The sequence below is a fragment of the Chiloscyllium plagiosum genome, unplaced genomic scaffold (assembly GCF_037043375.1).
Source record: "Chiloscyllium plagiosum isolate Xiang-an unplaced genomic scaffold, Cpla_swu_hap1 HiC_scaffold_15, whole genome shotgun sequence".
In the NCBI taxonomy this organism is placed as follows: Eukaryota; Metazoa; Chordata; class Chondrichthyes; order Orectolobiformes; family Hemiscylliidae; genus Chiloscyllium; species Chiloscyllium plagiosum.
The window spans coordinates 3,492,581-3,512,267 of NW_028270153.1; positions in this window are offsets into that span (position 1 = coordinate 3,492,581).

Here is a 19,687-nt window from a genome sequence, read left to right on the forward strand (position 1 = left end):
CTCCTCTTGGCTTTCGGAGAGAAATGACTCAGGCATTCTGAGCCCCGAATCTATGAGGACGTCACGAACAACGAAATACGCTTCTTCTCACTTCGCAGCTCAGTTCTGAGGTCACTGTGGTGTAGAACATTTCCACCCGGCTATCACTGAGTATTAGGTTAAGCGTTTCCACAACATCATATCACACCCAATATGGATTGGCAAGACAGTGTGTCAGAGCCCAGCGGAAACCTGCTGGAAAATCAGCCATTCCTCGCTGCACTCTAACTGCATAGTATCCTGTTCTTGGCGTGTGACCAAATGGAACATAGAACACAGAACATTCCAGCACAGTACAGGCCCTGCGGCCTTCAATGTTGCGCCGACCTGTGAAACCAATCTGAAGCCCATCTAACCTACACCATTATATTACCATCCATATGTTTATCCAATAACCATTTAAATGCCCTTAAAGTTGGTGAGTCTACTACTGTTGCAGGCAGGACATTCCACACCCTTACTATTCTCTGAATATAGAACCTACCTCTGACATTTGTCCTATATCTATCACCCCTCATTTTAAAGCTATGTCCCCTCGTGCTGGCCGTCACCATCCGAGGGAAAAGGCTCTCACTCGCCACCCTATCTAACCCTCTGATCATTTTGTATGTCTCTACTAAGTCACTTCTCAACTTTATTCTCTCTAATGAAAACAGCCTCAAGTCCCTCAGCCTTTCCTCATCAGACCTTCCCTCCATACCTGACAACATCTTAGTAAGTCTCCTCTGCACCTTTTTCAATGTTTCCACATCCTTCCTATAATGTGGTGACCAGAACCTTACACAATACTCCAAGTGCGCCCGCACCAGAGTTTTGTACAGCTGCAGCATAACGTCATGGCTCTGAAACTCAATCCCTCTACCAATAAAAGCTAACACTCCATATACCTTCTTAACAACCCTATCAACCTGGGTGGCAACTTTCAGGGATATATGTACATCTCCTATCTCCTCGGAATCCACACACAACTTCCCACTTGATTGACCATAATCTTACTCCAGTCATTCTTTTATTCCTGATATACCTAGAGAAAGCTTTAGGGTTTTCCTTAATCCTACCCACCAACGACTTCTCATGTCCCCTCCTGGCTCTTCTTAGCTCTCTCTTTAGGTCTTTCCTGGTTAACCTGTAACTCTTAAACGCCCTAATTGAATCTTCACATGATCATCTTAACATAAGCCGTCTTCTTCCTCTTGACAAGAGATTCAACTTCTTTAGGAAACCACAGCTCCCTTACTTGACCACTTCCTCCCTGCCTGACAGGTACATACTTATCAAGGACCTGCAGTATCTGGTCCTTGAATAAGCTCCACATTTCAATTCTGCCGATCCCTTGCAGTTTCCTTCATCCTATGCATTCTAAATCTTGCCTAATTGCATCATAATTGCCTTTTCCCCAGCTATAACTCCTACCCTGCTCTATGTACCTATCCCTTTCCATTGCTAAAGTAAACATAACTGAATTGTTAAAAATCACACAACACCAGGTTACAGTCCAACGGGTTTATTTGGAAGCAGCGCTCCGAAAGCTAGTGCTTCCAAATAAACCTGTTGGACTCTAACCTGCAATGTGTGATTTTTAACTTTGTACACCCCAGTTCAACACCGGCTCCTCCACATCATAACTGAATTGTGATCACTATCACCAAAGTGCTCACCTACTTCCAAATCTAACACCCAGTACCAAATCCAATGTGGCCTCGCCCCTTGTAGGCCTGTCTACATACTGTGAGGAGAAAGTGAGGTCTGCAGATGCTGGAGATCAGAGCTGGAAATGAGTTGCTGGAAAAGCGCAGCAGGTCAGGCAGCATCCAGGGAACAGGAGAATCGACGTTTCGGGCATAAGCCCTTCTTCAATGTCGAATCAACACGGACATCTACTACAAACCGACCGACTCCCACAGCTACCTGGACTACACCTCCTCCCATCCTGCCCCCTGTAAAAACGCCATCCCATTCTCCCAATTCCTTCGACTCCGCCGCATTTGCTCCCAGGAGGACCAGTTCCAAAAACGCACAACCCAGATGGCCTCCTTCTTCAAGGACCGCAATTTCCCCCCCGACGTGGTCGACGATGCCCTCCACCGCATCTCTTCCACTTCCCGCTCCTCCGCCCTTGAACCCCGCCCCTCCAACCGCCACCAGGACAGAACCCCACTGGTCCTCACCTACCACCCCACCAATCTCCATGTACAGCGCATCATCCGCCGTCATTTCCGCCACCTCCAAACGGACCCCACCACCAAGGATATATTTCCCTCCCCTCCCCTATCAGCATTCCGTAAAGACAACTCCCTCCGTGACTCCCTCGTCAGATCCACACCCCCCACCAACCCAACCTCCACTCCCGGCACCTTCCCCTGCAACCGCAGGAGGTGCAAGACTTGCGCCCACACCTCCCCCTTCACCTCCCTCCAAGGCCCCAAAGGAAACTTCCATATCCGCCACAGATTCACCTGTACCTCCACACACATCATCTATTGCATCCTCTGCACCCGATGTGGCCTCCTCTATATTGGAGAGACAGGCCGGCTACTTGCGGAGCGTTTCAGAGAACACCTCTGGGACACCCGGACCAACCAACCCAACCACCCCGTAGCTCAACATTTCAACTCCCCCTCCCACTCCACCAAGGATATGCAGGTCTTTGGACTCCTCCATCGTCAGACCACAACAAAACGACGGTTGGAGGAAGAACGCCTCATCTTCCGGCTAGGAACCCTCCAACCACAAGGGATGAACTCGGATTTCACCAGTTTCCTCATTTCCCCTCCCCCCAGCCTGTCTTAGTCAAATCCATCAAATTCAGCACCGCCTTCCTAACCTGAGATCTTCTTCCCGACCTCTCCGCCCCCACCCCAGTCTGACCTATCACCCTCACCTTGACCTCTTTCCGCCTATCACATTTCCGAAGCCCCTCCCCCAAGTCCCTCCTCCCTACCTTTTATCTTAGCCTGCTGGACAAACTTTCCTCATTCCTGAAGAAGGGCTTATGCCCGAAACGTCGATTCTCCTGTTCCCTGGATGCTGCCTGACCTGCTGCGCTTTTCCAGCAACACATTTCCAGCGCTGTCTACATACTGTGTCAGGACACCCTCCTGCACACATTGGACAAAAGCTGACCTATCCAAAGTACTTGAACTGCAGCATTTCTAGTCAATATTTGGAAAGTTGAAGCCTCCTATAACAACTCCCATAACAACTCCTGTCCCCCTTAGTCCAAGAACTCCTCACCTACGTTCGGGACACCACCCACGCCCTCCACCTCCTCCATGATTTTCACTTCCCCGGTCCCCAACGCCTTATCTTCACCATGGACATCCAGTCCCTGTACACCTCCATCCCCCATCACGAAGGACTCAAAGCCCTCCGCTTCTTCCTTTCCCGCCGTACCACCCAGTACCCTTCCACTGACACCCTCCTTCGACTGACTGAACTGGTCCTCACCCTGAACAACTTCTCTTTCCAATCCTCCCACTTCCTCCAAACCAAAGGAGTAGCCATGGACACCCGCATGGGCCCCAGCTATGCCTGCCTCTTCGTAGGATATGTGGAACAGTCCATCTTCCACAGCTACACTGGCACCACCCCCCACCTTTTCCTCCGCTACATCGATGACTGTATTGGTGCTGCCTCATGCTCCCACGAGAAGGTTGAACAGTTCATCCACTTCACCAACACCTTCCACCCCGACCTCAAATTCACCCGGACCGTCTCAGACTCCTCCCTCCCCTTCCTAGACCTCTCCATTTCTATCTCGGGCGACCGAATCAACATGGACATTTACTATAAACTGACCGACTCCCACAGCTACCTAGACTACACCTCCTCCCATCCTGCCCCCTGTAAAAATGCCATCCCATATTCCCAATTCCTTCGTCTCCGTCGCATCTGCTCCCAGGAGGACCAGTTCCAATACTGTACAACCCAGATGGCCTCCTTCTTCAAGGACCGCAATTTCCCCCCAGACGTGGTCGACGGTGCCCTCCACCGCATCTCCTCCACTTCCCGCTCCTCCGCCCTTGAGCCCCGCCCCTCCAATCGCCACTTGGACAGAACCCCACTGGTCCTCACCTACCACCCCACCAACCTCCATGTACAGCGCATCATCCGCCGCCATTTCCGCCACCTCCAAACGGACCCCACCACCAGGGAAATATTTCCCTCCCCTCTCCTATCAGCATTCTGAAAAGACCACTCCCTCTGTGACTCCCTCGTCAGGTCCACACCCCCCACCAACCCAACCTCCACTCCCGGTACCTTCCCCTGCAACCACACCGCCCCCCTTACTTCCCTCCAAGGCCCCAAGGGATCCTTCCATATCCGCCACAAATTCACCTGCACCTCCACACACATCATTTATTGCATCCGCTGCACCTGATGTGGCCTCCTATACATTGGGGAGACAGGCCGCCTACTTGCGGAATGTTTCAGAGAACACCTCTGGGACACCCGGACCAACCAACCCAACCACCCCGTGGCTCAACACTTCAACTCCCCCTCCCACTCCACCAAGGACATGCAGGTCCTTGGACTCCTCCATCGCCAGACCATAGCAACACGACGCCTGGAGGAAGAGCGCCTCATCCTCCGCCTAGAAACCCTCCAACCACAAGGGATGAACTCAGATTTCTCCAGTTTCCTCATTCCCCTCCCCCCACCTTGTCTCAGTCCCAACCCTCGAACTCAGCACTGCCTTCCTAACCTGCAATCTTCTTCCTGACCACTCCGCCCCCATCCCCACTCCGGCCTATCACCCTCACCTTGACCTCCTTCCACCTATCGCATTTCCAACGCCCCTCCCCCAAGTCCCTCCTCCCTACCTTTTATCTTAGCCTGCTGGCCACACTTTCCTCATTCCTGAAGAAGGGCTTATGCCCCGAAATGTCGATTCTCCTGCTCCTTGGATGCTGCCTGACCTGCTGCGCTTTTCCAGCAACACATTTTCAGCTCTGATCTCCAGCATCTGCAGTCCTCACTTTCTCCTATAACAACTACCCCATTACTCTTGCTCCTATCCAGAATCATCTTTCTTATCCTTTCCTCAACATCACTGGAACTTTCAGAGGTTTACAGAAAACTCCCAATAGGGTGATCTCTCCTTTCCTGTTTCTAACCTCAGCCCAGACTACCTCAGTAGATGAGTTCTCATCAAAAGTCCTTTCTGCCACCGTGATACCTTCCTTGACTAACAATGAGACGCCACCCCCTCTTTTACCACCTTCCCTGTACTTACTGAAACATCTAAATCTCGGAACCTTCAGCAACCGTTCCTGTCCATGCTCTATCCATGTCTCCGAAATTGCCACAACATCAAAGTCCCATGTTACAAGTTCACCCACCTTATTCCGGATGCTCCTGGCTTTGAAATAGACACACTTCAAACGGCCTTCCTGCCTGCCGGTACACTCCTGTGACCTTGAGACTTTATTCATGACCTCACTACTCTCAACCCCCTGTATATTGGAGCTACAATTCAGGTTCCCATACTCTAGCTGAATTAGTTTAAACTCTCCAGAAGGGCATTTGCAAATAACACCCCCAGGATATTGAGACCCCTCTGGTTTAGGTGAAGACTGTCCTGTTTGTAGAGGTCCCACCTACTCCAGAATGAGCCCCAATTATCCAGGTATCTGGATCCCTCCTTTCTGCACCATCCCCATAGCCATGTGTTCAACTGCTCTCTCCCCCATTCCTCACCTCGCCAGCACATAGCACGGACAACAAACCAGAGATAAAAGCTTCAAGCTTCCATCCTCCAGTCCAAGTGTTACAACATGGAGACTGAAAGCAGATCCAAAGTAGCCTTCTTTTGATTGGATTGGATTTATTATTATCACCCGAATCTCGGTACGGTGAAACGTTTTGCTTTGCATTGAGTACAGGCAGATCATACCATATAAAAAACATTATGTTAATAGAACAGAGCGAGGAATACAATGCTACGGCTACAGAGAAGTGCACAGAGAACAAAGTCAACATTACATTTGCAGTTTGAAAGGTCCATTCAGCAGTCTAATAACGGCAGGGAAGAAGCTGTTCTTGAATCTGTTGGCCCGTGTATTAAAGCTTTTGTATCTTCTGCCCTGGGGAGGAGGTTGGACGAGAGTATAAACGGGGGTGGGAGGGGTCTGTGATGATGTTGGCTGCTTTCCCAAGACAGTGGGAAGTGTAGACGGATTCAACGGATGGAAGGCTGCTTTCTGTGATGGACTGGGCTGTGTTCACACCTCTCTAATCTTTTGCAGTCTTGGGCAGAGCAGTTGCCATACCAAGCTGTGATGTATCCAGATGGGATACCTTCCGTGATGCATTCACAAACATTTGGAGAAGTCTTTACAGACAGACCAAATTTCCTTAGTCTCCTGAGGATATAGAGGGATTGGTGTGTTTTCTTGACCATCACGTCCATGATGGTGGACCAGGACAGATTGTTGGTGATTGTCATTCCCAGCAATATGATGCTGTCGATCATCTCCACCTCAGGCCCATTGATGCAGTCAGGTGTGTGTCCTCCACTCCACGGCTTGAAGTCAACGAGGAGCTCTTTTGTTTAGCTGACGTTGAGGAAGAGATTGTTATCTTTACACCACACCACCAAGCACTCTATCTCTTTCCTGTATTCTGTTTCATCATTGTTTGAGACTCAGTCTACAACGCTGGTGTTGCCAATGAGTTTGTAGATGGAGTTAGGACGGAATTTGGCCACATGGTTATGCGTGTACAGGGAGTACAGTAAGGGGCTGAGTACAGAGCCTTGTGGCTGCCGGTGTTGAGGATGATCATGAAGGAGCTGTTGTTGTCTATCCTCACTCATTACGGTCTGTGTGTCAGGAAGTCGAGGCTCCAGTTGCAGAGGGCAGAGTAGAGACCTAACTCTTGGAGTTTGGAGACTAGTTTGGTTGGAATTATAGCATTGAAGGTGCAGCTGTAGTCAATGAATTATTTGTTGCTGTGATGAGGAGGTGTTGGCCTAGTTGTATTGTCACGGTTTAGTAACACACAGATCGAGCGAATGCTCTGGGGAACCAGCTCTAAGTCCTACTGCAGCAGAAGGTGAAATTTGAATTAAAAGTTTAATGATGACCACTGTCAATTGTCATTAAATCACACCTGTTTCACTGATGCTCTTTAAGCTTCTATCGTACAAACCAGACCAACATGTGACGATAGACCCAAGATGTGTCGCAGAAATTCACCAAAGATGCTCAGGCGGCACGTTCCAAACCCCCGACCACTTCTACCAAGAAGGACAAGGGCAGCAGGTGCATGGGAGCACCACCCCCTGCAAATTCCCCTCCAAACTACCCACCATCCCGACTTGGAAATAAATCGCCGTTCCTTCAGTGTGCTGAGTCAAAACTGATATTCCCTCAGTCAGAGCAGCTCAAGTGTAGCTGCAGCACAGGGACGGAGGAGTTTTAGGAAGGCAGCTCACTGTCACCTCTTGTGATCAGTTAGAGATAGGCAACACACGCTGGCCCAGCCAGGGGTCCCACAGCTCTAGGATATCGAGACTTTCAAAATGTTCATTAAATTACCCCACATTCAGATACTTCAGAAGAGCCCATGATGTTGGGGGTAGGAGATGAGCATGGACAGAGAATTGGCAAAACAATAGAATGCAGAGTTAGGGCAAAGGGGGCATTTTCAGGATGGCAACCTGTAACTGGTAGAGAGCCACAGGAATCAGCACTGGACCACAATTATTGACAACATTGATTACTGACTCGGGGGATGGCGGGGGGAGGGATCATACTATCACCTAGTTAGTGCATGATAAAAAAATAGGTGGGAAGGCAAATGGAGAGGATGAGGCAAGTGCAGAGGGAGTATAAACTAGTCAAATGAATGGATGAAAATTTGGCAAATGGAACATAATGTGTAGAAATGTGATGTGAGGCACTTTGGCAGGAAAATAAAGGAGCTAACCCTCCGATAGTGCGGCACTCCCTCAGCACTGACCCTCCGACAGTGCGGCACTCCCTCAGCACTGACCCTCTGACAGTGCGGCGCTCCCTCAGCACTGACCCTCTGACAGTGCGGCACTCCCTCAGCACTGACCCTCCGACAGTGCGGCACTCCCTCAGCACTGACCCTCTGACAGTGCGGCACTCCCTCAGCACTGACCCTCCGACAGTGCGGCACTCCCTCAGCACTGACCCTCTGACAGTGCGGCACTCCCTCAGCACTGACCCTCTGACAGTGTGGCATTCCCTCAGCACTGACCCTCTGACAGTGTGGCACTCCCTCAGCACTGACCCTCCGACAGTGCGGCACTCACTCAGCACGGACCCTTTGACAGTGTGGCACTCCCTCAGCACTTAACCACTGACAGTGCGGCATTCCCTCAGCACTGACCCTCTGACAGTGCGGCACTACATCTGCACTGACCCTCTGACAGTGTGGCACTCCCTCAGTACTGACCCTCTGACAGTGCCCAATCCCTCAGCACTGACCCTCCGACAGTGCGACACTCCCCCAGCACTGACCCTCCGACAGTGCAGCACTCCCTCAGCACTGACCCTCCGACAGTGCGGCACTCCCTCAGCACTGACCCTCCGACAGTGTGGCACTCCCTCAGCACTGACCCTCCGACAGTGCGGCACTCCCCCAGCACTGACCCTCCGACAGTGCGGCACTCCCTCAGCACTGACCATCCGACAGTGCGGCACTCCCTCAGCACTGACCCTCCGACAGTGCGGCACTCACTCAGCACTGACCCTCTGACAGTGTGGCACTCCCTCAGCACTTACCCTCTGACAGTGTGGCACTCCCTCAGCACTGACCCTCTGACAGTGTGGCACTCCCTCAGCACTTACCCTCTGACAGTGCGGCACTCCCTCAGCACTGACCCTCCGACAGTGCGGCACTCACTCAGCACTGACCCTCTGACAGTGCGGCACTCCCTCAGCACTTACCCTCTGACAGTGTGGCACCTGTCTCCTCTCTGCCTTCCTCATCGTCTGCTCTCTTCTGCTCTTTTCTGGTATGGTCGGTGTAATAACCTCGCTGAAGGTCTTGTCCAGAAAGATCTCGTTCTCTCGGATGAGCCTAAAGTCCTCGAGTTCTTTCATCAGTGCTGCAATATGCTCTGTCAGTAGCTGAACGTGCACACACTTTCCACACTTACAGTGCGGCACTACCTCTGCACTGACCCTCTGACAGTGTGGCACTCCCTCAGTACTGACCCCCTGACAGTGCCCACTCCCTCAGCACTGACCCTCCGACAGTGCAGCACTCCCCCTCCGACAGTGCGGCACTCCCTCAGCACTGACCCTCCGACTGTGTGGCACTCCCACAGCACTGACCCTCCGACAGTGTGGCACTCCCTCAGCACTGACCCTCCGACAGTGCGGCACTCCCCCAGCACTGACCCTCTGAAAGTGCGGCACTCCCTCAGTACTGACCCTCTGACAGTGCGGCACTCTCTCAGCACTGACCCTCTGACAGTGCGGCACTCCCTCAGCACTGACCCTCCGACAGTGCAGCACTCCCTCAGCATTGACCCTCCGACAGTGCGGCACTCCCTCAGTACTGACCCCCTGACAGTGCCCACTCCCTCAGCACTGACCCTCCGACAGTGCAGCACTCCCCCTCCGACAGTGCAGCACTCCCTCAGCACTGACCCTCTGACAGTGCGGCACTCCCTCAGCACTGACCGTCCGACAGTGCAGCACTCCCTCAGCACTGACCCTCTGACAGTGCGGCACTCCCCCAGCACTGACCCTCTGAAAGTGCGGCACTCCCTCAGCACTGACCCTCCGACAGTGCGGCACTCCCCCAGCACTGACCCTCCGACAGTGCGGCACTCCCTCAGCACTGACCCTCCGACAGTGGGGCACTCCCTCAGCACTGACCCTCCGACAGTGCGGCACTGCCTCAGCACTGACCCTCCGACAGTGCGGCACTCCCTCAGCACTGACCCTCCGACAGTGCGGCGCTCCCTCAGCACTGACCCTCTGACAGTGCGGCACTCCCTCAGCACTGACCCTCCGACAGTGCGGCACTCCCTCAGCACTGACCCTCCGACAGTGGGGCACTCCCTCAGCACTGATCCTCCGACAGTGCGGCACTCCCTCAGCACTGACCCTCTGACAGTGTGGCATTCCCTCAGCACTGACCCTCCGACAGTGGGGCACTCCCTCAGCACTGACCCACCGACAGTGCGGCACTCCCTCAGCACTGACCCTCCGACAGTGCGGCACTCCCTCAGCACTGACCCTCCGACAGTGCGGCACTCCCTCAGCACTGACCCTCTAACGGTTCTGCAGTGAAACATTCTTGCGGATATTTATGCTGAAGTTGTGGAGTGGGATTTGAATCCAGAGCACTCTGATTTTCGGACAATACTCTAACGCTTTGCCTGTGCTGAGCAGCTCATGCAGATATATTAAGAAACGGAAACAGTTCACTGTAAAGATCCTCAGAATAGTATTGTCCCTGTGAGGTATTCTGCCATGTTGATTCCCCTGTGTGTGTTTCCTTTATAACAATCAGACTCATTCTGTAAAACTATCCTTGAAAGCATCACTTTTGAATTGGTGGTAAATACTGGATCCAAGAGTATTAACCAGGATTGAGTTGCTGTTTGAATGGAAAGAGCTATAAATGAGCTTGGAAACATAAAAAAAACCTCTGTAAGGCAAATATTACCTTTTAATTGAGGCAACATAAATATTTGATTCTACAAATTAGATGAATGGCTGAGAAAACATTCAGGGAAATGGATTTTTGCCAGCAGTGGTAAGCCATTAGCTGCTGCACAGAGTGAAGTTGCTGTGGCTGTAATCATGTGCAGTGAAGCATAACTAAACCTTTCTGACATTGTCTTGGTCAGGAGCTAGCTCCTACCCAGAGTCGGAGAGGCACTGCATTCATTACTGAGCAGGGCGGCACGTTCGAACATCATTCAATGCTTCAGTGATTCTGCTGCTTTGCCTTGACATTCTCGGTGTTTCCTTCCAATAGCTTACTGACAAACTAACAGCAGATGGGCTAATACTCAGACTGTGATTATGAAATAACTCCCCAGAGGCCGGTATCCCGTCACCCAGTCCCCCTTTATTTACACAGGGAGAGTCCTTGACACTGATCCAGCTCCCTCAGAGCCAGCTCTCAGAGTGAGCAGAACCTCTGACATTCCTGTTTCTGTCTGTCAGCCAGGGCTCCCTGATTGGACCAGGTTAACAGCCCCAATCAGGGAACTCAGACTCTATGAGGTCCAGCTGACTGACCTCGTTACAATCACTACAGGCCTCTCGAGGAAAGATATCCTAACGTTGGAGGCTATTCAGAGATGATTCAGTAGATTGATAGAACATAAAACAGTACAGCACAGGAACAGGCCCTTTGACCCACCGTGTCTGTGAAGAGATTCTAACCTAATCCCATTGGCCTGCTGATGGTCTATTTCCCTCTATTTCCTGCCTGTTTAAATCTCTGTCTAAATGCCCCTTAAACTTTGCTATTGTATCTATTTCTAACATCACCCTTGACAGCATATTCCAGGCACCCACCACCCTCTGTGTAAAAATGTTCCTTCATATATCTCCTATCACCTTTCCCCCTCTCTCCTTAAACCTGTCTCCCCTAGTATTTGACGTTTCCACCCTGGGCAAGAGACTCTGACTGTCCACCCTGTCCGTGTCTCACATAATTTTGTACACCTCTATCAGGTCGACCCTCAGCCTCCAGTGTTCTCACAATAACAATACAAAACGTCCAACGTCTCCTTATAGCTGATTCGGTCTAATCCAGGCAATCCTTTTTGCAGCAGAGAGCGACGGGAGCTGGGCGGAAGTGAAGTTGGAGCGCAGAGCTGGTCGGGAAGGTAAGTGATTGTTATTTGAGTGGGTGTGTTCTCGACCCCAGGTCCTACAAAGCAGGGCCTCCTCTAACCTAAATTAAAAGTCCACAGACTTGCCCCACAAAGAGGGTCCAAGGAAGTTCCTGTGGATTGAAGAGTGAGGCTTTAGCTCAGGAATCTTTGACAAGGAGGTTGAGTGAAGTGATTACGCCACAGTTGAAGAGGGTGAAGACATGACTGCCAAGCTGGTTCAGTGTGCTGCATGCATGATGTGGGAGGTCAACGGCTCTGGTGTGTCTGGCCTGTATAAGTGTGGAAAGTGTGTGCACGTTCAGCTACTGACAGAGCATATTGCAGCGCTGATGAAAGAACTCGAGGACCTTAGGGTCATCCGAGAGAACGAGATCTTTCTGGACAAGACCTTCAGCGAGGTTATTACACCGACCATACCAGAAAAGAGCAGAAGAGAGCAGACGATGAGGAAGGCAGAGAGGAGACAGGTGCAAGAGACCCCGGGGGAAGTACCTGTCAGGAACAAGTTGAATCTTTTGGAAACAGTAGAGACAGATGACTCTGCCAGTCCGTGAGGCGGCCAGGTCGGTCAATCAAAAGTTGGCATGGAGGCAGAGCGGAAGAGTCGGACATCGCACAGAGCCGTGGTAATAGGGGACTCCATCGTGAGAGGAACTGACCGGGGTTTTTGTGGCAGCAGGCGGGACTTAAGGATGGTGTGTTGCCTTCCTGGTGCCAGGGTTAAAGACATCACAGACAGAGTGCAGGAAATCCTCAAGGATGAGGGTGAAGAGCCAGAGGTGGTGGTACATGTCAGCACAAATGATGTCGGGAAGAAGAGGAGGAACATACTACAGCGAGACTTCGGAGAACTAGGAAGAAAGCTGAAAAGCAGGACGTCCAAGGTGGTTATCTCCGGTTTGCTTCCAGTTCCTCGGGCTGGTGTGGCCAGAAACAGGGAGATAATGGACTTGAACGTGTGGGTGGGGAACTGGTGCAGGAAGCAAGGATTTAAATTCTTGGATCACTGGGGTATATTTTGTGGTAAACATAAATTCTACAGGAGAGACGGTTTGCACCTTAATAGATTAGGGACCAGCATTCTGGCAGGCAGATTTGCTACTGCAACACAGCTATGTTTAAACTAAGTAGGGGGGGGGGAGGGGACAAACTGGATGTTTAAGAAGGAAATTAAAGGGAAAGTTAGAACAAGGGAAGTCAAGAAAGACAACGGTATCAATGAGGCAGAAAACTCAAAAAGGGATCATGCTGTAAGGTTGAGTGAAATAGGAGTTGATGGGAAGGGTGAGGGCAGTAACAAATTAAAAATACTATACATGAATGCATGAAGCATTAGACATAAGATGGATGAGCTTGAGGCTCTTTTGGAAGTTGGCAGATACGATATTGTAGGGATAACTGAGACGTGGCTTCAAGTGGACAGGGCCTGGGAAATGAATATTCAAGGCTACACGTGCTATCGTAAGGACAGACTGACTGGCAGAGGGGGTGGGGATTGGTAAGGGACGATATTCAGTCCCTTGCGCGGGGGGACCTAGAGTCAGGGGATGTAGAGTCAATGTGGATAGAGCTAAGAAATTCTAAGGGTAAAAAGACCCTCTTGGGAATTATCTACAGGCCCCCAAACAGTAGTCTGGATGTCGGATGTAAGTTGAATCAGGAGCTGAAATTGACCTGTCGCAAAGATGTTACTACAGTTGTTATGGGGGACATGCAGGTAGACTGGGAGAATCAGGATGGTATTGGACATCAAGAAAGAGACTTTGTGGAGTGCCTCAGAGATGGATTCTTAGAGCAGCTGGTGCTGGAGCCTACCAGGGAGAAAGCAATTCTGGATCTGGTATTGTGCAATGAACCAGAATTGATCAGGGACCTCGAAGTGAAGGAGTCATTGGGAAGTCGTGACCATAATACAATAAGCTTCAATCTGCAATTTGAGAGGGAGAGGGTACAGTTGGAAGTGACAGTACTTCTGTTGAATAAAGGAAACTATGGAGCTATGAAAGAGGAGCTGGCCAAAGTTCAATGGTGCAATACCTTAGCAGGAACAATGGCGGATATTTCTGTGTATAATGCAGAAGATGCAGGATCAGTTCATTCCTAAAAGGAAGAAAGATCCCAGGAGGAGGCATGGGCGGCCGAGGCTGACGAGGGAAGTAAAGAAACATATAAAGTTAAAAGAGAAAAAGTATGACATAGCAAAGATAAGTGGGAAAACTGAGGACTGGGAAGCTTTTAAAGAGCAACAGAGGATTACTAAGAAGGAAATACGCAGAGGAAAAATGAGGTACGAAGGTAAACTGGCCAAAAATATAAAGGAGGATAGTAAAAGCTTTTTTAGGTATGTGAAAGGCAAAAAAAAGGTTAAGACTAAAATTGGGCCCTTGAAGACAGAAACAGGGGAATATATTACAGGGAACAAAGAAATGGCAGAAGAATTGAATTGGTACTTCAGATCTGTGTTCACTGGGGAAGACACAAGCAATCTCCCTGAGGTAACAGTGGCTGAAGGACCTGAACTTAAGGGAATTTATATTTGCCAGGAATTGGTGTTGGAGAGACTGTTAGGTCTGAAGGTTGATAAGTCCCCAGGACCTGATGGTCTACATCCCAGGGTACTGAAGGAGGTGGCTCGAGAAATCATGGATGCGTTGGTGATTATTTTCCAGAGTTCGCTACATTCGGGATCAGTTCCTGCGGATTGGAGGGTGGCTAACGTTGTACCACTTTTTAAGAAAGGTGGGAGAGAGAAAGCAGGAAATTATAGACCAGTTAGTCTGATCTCAGTGGTGGGAAAGATGCTGGAGTCTATTATAAAGGATGAAATTACGACACATCTGGATAGTAATAACAGGATAGGTCAGAGTCAGCATGGATTTATGAAGGGGAAATCATGCTTGACTAATCTTCTGGAATGTTTTGAGGAATAACTCTGAAGATGGACGAGGGAGATCCAGTAGATGTAGTGTGCCTGTACTTTCAGAAAGCTTTTGATAAAGTCCCACATAGGAAGTTAGTGAACAAACTTAGGGCGCATGGTATTGGGGGCAAAGTACTAACTTGGATTGAAAGTTGGTTGGCTGACAGGAAACAAAGAGTAATGATAAATGGCTCCATTTCGGAATGGCAGGCAGTGACCAGTGGGGTACCGCAGGGATCAGTGCTGGGACCGCAGCTTTTTACAATATATGTTAATATATAGAAGATGGTATTAGTCATAACATTAGCAAATTTGCTGATGATACAAAGCTGGGTGGCAGGGTGAAATGTGGGGAGGATGTTAGGAGATTACAGGGTGACCTGGACAGGTTAGGTGAGTGGTCAGATGGATGGCAGATGCAGTTTAACATGGATAAATGTATGGTTATCCACTTTGTGGCAAGAACAGGAAGGCAGACTACTACCTAAATGGAATCAATTTAGGTAAAGGGGCAGTACAAAGAGATCTGGGTGTTCTTGTACACCAGTTAATGAAGGTAAGCATGCAGGTACAGCAGGTAGTGAAGAAAGCTAATAGCATGCTGGCCTTCATAACAAGAGGGATTGAGTGTAGAAACAAAGAGGTTCTTCTGCAGCTGTACAGGGCCCTGGTGAGACCACACCTGGAGTACTGTGTGCAGTTCTGGTCTCCAAATTTGAGGAGAGACATTCTGGCTGTTGAGAGAGTGCAGCGTAGGTTCATGAGGTCAATTCCTGGAATGGCGGGACTACCATATACTGAAAGACTGGAGCGACTGGGCTTGTATACCCTTGAGTTTAGAAGACTGAGAGGGGGTCTGATTGAGACGTATAAGATTATGAAAGGATTGGACACTCTGGAGGCAGGAAACATGTTTCTGCTGATGGGTGAGTGCTGAACCAGAGGACACAGCTTAAAAATACGGGGTAGACCATTTAGGACAGAGATGAGGAGAAACCTCTTCACCCAGAGAGTGGTGGCTGTGTGGAATGCTCTGCCCCAGAGGGCAGTGGAGGCTCAGTCTCTGGATTCATTTAAGAAAGAGTTGGATAAAGCTCTCAAGGATCGTGGAATCAAGGGTTATGGAGATAAGGCAGGAACAGGATACTGATTAAGGATGATCAGCCATGATCGTATTGAATGGTGGTGCAAGCTTGAAGGGCAGAATGGCCTACTCCTGCACCTATTGTCTATTGTCTATTTCCTGGTAAACCTGTTCTGCCCTCTCTCCAAAACCTCCACATCCTTCCTGTATTGTGGTGACAAGAACACAACATTCCAAATGTGGCCTGACTCATGTCTCATACAGTTGCAAAATGACTTGCCAACTTTTATACTCAGTGCCCTGACTAATGAACATAAGCGTGCCATACACCTTCTTTATCACCTTATCCACTGTGTTGCCACTTTCAGAGAACTATGGATCTGCAAACCAAGATCCCTCTGTGTATCAGTGTTCCTAAAGGTAATATCATTTACTGTATATCTTACTTTTGTATTTGACCTCCCAAAGTGCATCACTTCACACTTGTCTGGATTAAACTCCATCTGCTATTTCTCAGCCCAACTTTCCAGCTGATCTTTATCCTGCTGTACCCTTTAATATCCTTCCTCAGTATCCACAGCTCCACCAAATTTCATGTTATCTGTAAACTTACTAATCAGACCACTGATAATTTCATCCAAATCATTTATGTGTATTACAAACAAAATCAGTGGCCCTTGTGGAATATCACTGGTCACAGATCTCCCACACTGGATTCCATGTCACTTGATCTTCTGAATCAAACTACCATAAGGGATCTTGCCAAATGCAGGTACCAGGTATGGGACACAATACCAGGCATGGGACACGATACCAGCTATGGGACACGATACCAGGTATGGGACACAATACCAGGCATGGGACACAATACCAGCTATGGGACACGATACCAGGCATGGGACACAATACCAGGCATGGGACACGATACCAGCTATGGGACACGATACCAGCTATGGGACACGATACCAGCTATGGGACACGATACCAGGTATGGGACACATACCAGGCATGGGACACGATACCAGCTATGGGACACGATACCAGGTATGGGACACGATACCAGCTATGGGACACAATACCAGGTATGGGACACATACCAGGTATGGGACATGATACCAGCTATGGGACATGATACCAGGTATGGGACATGATACCAGGCATGGGACACGATACCAGCTATGGGACACGATACCAGGTATGGGACACGATACCAGCTATGGGACACAATACCAGGTATGGGACACATACCAGGTATGGGACATGATACCAGGTATGGGACACGATACCAGGTATGGGACATGATACCAGGTATGGGACATGATACCAGGTATGGGACACGATACCAGGTATGGGACATGATACCAGGTATGGGACACGATACCAGGTATGGGACACGATACCAGGCATGGGACATGATACCAGGTATGGGACACGATACCAGGTATGGGACACGATACCAGGTATGGGACATGATACCAGGTATGGGACACGATACCAGGTATGGGACACGATACCAGGCATGGGACATGATACCAGGTATGGGACACGATACCAGCTATGGGACATGATACCAGGTATGGGACATGATACCAGGTATGGGACATGATACCAGGTATGGGACATGATACCAGGTATGGGACACGATACCAGGTATGGGACATGATACCAGGTATGGGACACGATACCAGGTATGGGACACGATACCAGGCATGGGACATGATACCAGGTATGGGACACGATACCAGCTATGGGACATGATACCAGGTATGGGACATGATACCAGGTATGGGACATGATACCAGGTATGGGACACGATACCAGGTATGGGACATGATACCAGGTATGGGACACGATACCAGGTATGGGACACATACCAGGTATGGGACACGATACCAGCTATGGGACACGATACCAGGCATGGGACATGATACCAGGTATGGGACACGATACCAGCTATGGGACATGATACCAGGTATGGGACATGATACCAGGTATGGGACATGATACCAGGTATGGGACACGATACCAGGTATGGGACATGATACCAGGTATGGGACATGATACCAGGTATGGGACATGATACCAGGTATGGGACACGATACCAGGCATGGGACATGATACCAGGTATGGGACACGATACCAGCTATGGGACATGATACCAGGTATGGGACATGATACCAGGTATGGGACATGATACCAGGTATGGGACACGATACCAGGTATGGGACACGATACCAGCTATGGGACACGATACCAGGCATGGGACATGATACCAGGTATGGGACACGATACCAGCTATGGGACATGATACCAGGTATGGGACATGATACCAGGTATGGGACATGATACCAGCTATGGGACATGATACCAGGTATGGGACACGATACCAGGTATGGGACATGATACCAGGTATGGGACACGATACCAGCTATGGGACATGATACCAGGTATGGGACATGATACCAGGTATGGGACACGATACCAGCTATGGGACATGATACCAGGTATGGGACACGATACCAGGTATGGGACATGATACCAGGTATGGGACATGATACCAGCTATGGGACATGATACCAGGTATGGGACATGATACCAGGTATGGGACACGATACCAGGTATGGGACATGATACCAGGTATGGGACATGATACCAGGTATGGGACACGATACCAGGTATGGGACATGATACCAGGTATGGGACACAATACCAGGTATGGGACACGATACCAGGTATGGGACATGATACCAGGTATGGGACACGATACCAGGTATGGGACATGATACCAGGTATGGGACACAATACCAGGTATGGGACACGATACCAGGTATGGGACATGATACCAGGTATGGGACATGATACCAGGTATGGGACATGATACCAGGTATGGGACACGATACCAGGTATGGGACATGATACCAGGTATGGGACACAATACCAGGTATGGGACACGATACCAGGCATGGGACACAATACCAGGCATGGGACATGATACCAGGCATGGGACACAATACCAGGTATGGGACATGATACCAGGTATGGGACACGATACCAGGTATGGGACACGATACCAGGTATGGGACACATACCAGGCATGGGACACGATACCAGGTATGGGACACATACCAGGTATGGGACACATACCAGGTATGGGACACGATACCAGGTATGGGACACGATACCAGGTATGGGACACGATACCAGGTATGGGACATGATACCAGGTATGGGACATGATACCAGGTATGGGACACGATACCAGGTATGGGACACGATACCAGCTATGGGACACGATACCAGGTATGGGACACGATACCAGGTATGGGACACGATACCAGGTATGGGACACATACCAGGTATGGGACACGATACCAGCTATGGGACACGATACCAGCTATGGGACACATACCAGGTATGGGACACGATACCAGGTATGGGACACGATACCAGGTATGGGACACGATACCAGGTATGGGACATGATACCAGGTATGGGACATGATACCAGGTATGGGACATGATACCAGGTATGGGACACATACCAGGTATGGGACATGATACCAGGTATGGGACATGATACCAGGTATGGGACACATACCAGGTATGGGACATGATACCAGGTATGGGACATGATACCAGGTATGGGACACAATACCAGGTATGGGACATGATACCAGGTATGGGACACATACCAGGTATGGGACATGATACCAGGTATGGGACACAATACCAGGTATGGGACATGATACCAGGTATGGGACACAATACCAGGTATGGGACATGATACCAGGTATGGGACACATA